This window comes from Neofelis nebulosa, chromosome 1 (assembly GCF_028018385.1).
Source record: "Neofelis nebulosa isolate mNeoNeb1 chromosome 1, mNeoNeb1.pri, whole genome shotgun sequence".
Lineage (NCBI taxonomy): Eukaryota > Metazoa > Chordata > Mammalia > Carnivora > Felidae > Neofelis > Neofelis nebulosa.
In genome coordinates this window covers 52,080,637-52,082,499 of record NC_080782.1, presented here as the reverse complement: position 1 = coordinate 52,082,499, position 1,863 = coordinate 52,080,637, and positions in this window count along the sequence as shown.

Below are 1,863 nucleotides of genomic sequence, written 5' to 3'. Positions count from 1 at the left end.
GTAGGGGCACCTTCTCCAAACTTGCGTGTTGGTGAAGCCTTAGGAAAGGACTTCAAAGCTGAGAAGAGAAACAGAAGGATTTAAGAGGACAAAGAGCGAGGAAAGAATATTCCAGAGTAGACAGCAAACATAGTGGTCAGCAGATGTGGAGGAGGCAAAGAGGCATGATTTGGGGGGATGGAGATGGGGCAGTGAGGAGTGAGAAGAAAGGAGGCCACAGTGGGACCAGGTCATGCTGGAAGGTGCTAGGACTTTGCATACAGGCATCAGTCTCTGGGCATTTTTCATGCACCAGCATGACCTAGTAAAGACCTTACCCTTGCAGCTCCAGTTTGTACACTCAGAAGGATTGCCTCTGGGCACATGGCCCTGGGAGATGCTCCTCCATGTGCAGAAGCAATAGTCAGGCCAATGAGTTGGAACCAAGTTTGGATTTGAAAACAACGACTTTGCTTTTGTATCAGATTTCTAACTAGGGATTTTTTTTTTTAGCCCCATCAAAGTCATGTGCACTGAGTTCCTTCTTTCACTCCCTCTAAAAACAAAACAAAATAAAACAGTAATGCAAAATCCATGTGAAGGTGGGTATCTTGTTGTGACAAGGTGGGACATTCGTAAGTTACAGAACCTTTTCCACAGACTTCTCCCATCCCTTCCTTGGACAATAATAGCTCCCAAAATTCTTACAATCATTCTCTCACCCTCAAGACATAGAAAGTTAAGAGCTGGTTTTATTCCAATGTTGGTTCTGATGCTTGAAAATATTTTGTAACTTGCCCAAGGTCATCTAGCGTGTTGTGGGTCTACAGGCAGGACAGCTTGACTTACTCTCTTTTTCTACTTCTCTCTCCTACTCTCTTCCTTTCATTTTCTCTTCTCCTTCCCCACTCTCAGTTGCACATAATGGAGACTCACTTGTTTGCCTTTAACATGGAGGTGGGGGAGAAAGTGCAAGGGAATTAATAAGGCTGGTCATGACCTGCAGTGGGAGCAGCAGGAGGAGCTGGAGCCTTCCACAGACACTGGCCCTGGATCCAAGGAGGCTGTAAAAATAGCAGAGCAGGAGGTGGTCCTCGCCCTCAGGTCTCTACCCTGCCATTGCTGTGACTCAGCTCTTTTAAGGGAATTTCACTCTCTCTCCTCCTCCTACCAACACTTCTCACAGCAGTGTTTTGCAAAATTTGATCCCTGGGACATTAAAGAGACATGACAATTAAGTGGAATTCATGACCTGGTTGGGCTCCCAGGCTGGATAAAGAAGACCCTATTCAGGAATACTGATGAGATTGGAAGAACGACTGAAGAGGAAAGAAGAGTACTTTATCAGTGTGAGAGCTCCTGAATCAGGGCACTCTACCATGGTTAAGAGAATAGCCTTCTTCTTAGGAAACACATTCTGAAGGTTCTAGGAATAAAGGGGCTTGATGTATACAAACTACTTTCAGTTCAGGGAAAAAAAAAAATTTTGTGCACCTTATATGTGGAAAGGGTGAGAGAGAGAGAGAAGCAAATGTGGTAAAATGTTTACAGCCAGTCAATCTGGTGAAAGGTACACAGAATTTCTTACAACTATTCTTGCAACTTTTCTTTAAGTTTGAAAATGGTTTTTTAAGTTAAGAAATAAAGCTATGGGAAACAAGTTAGTTTTTAAAGGAACAAAAATGTGGTCCTGGACCAGACAAACACATCAGAATCTCCCAGGGGGTGGTTTAAAATACCATACAGTTCCCAAGTCCCAACCCAGAGCCATGGAATCTGCAACTCCAGGGCTGAGCTCTGCGAACAGGCATGTCAAATAAGCTATCTCAAGTGACTCAGTATGCACTAAAAAGGGTAACTTACATCTGCTACATCAGGACCAGT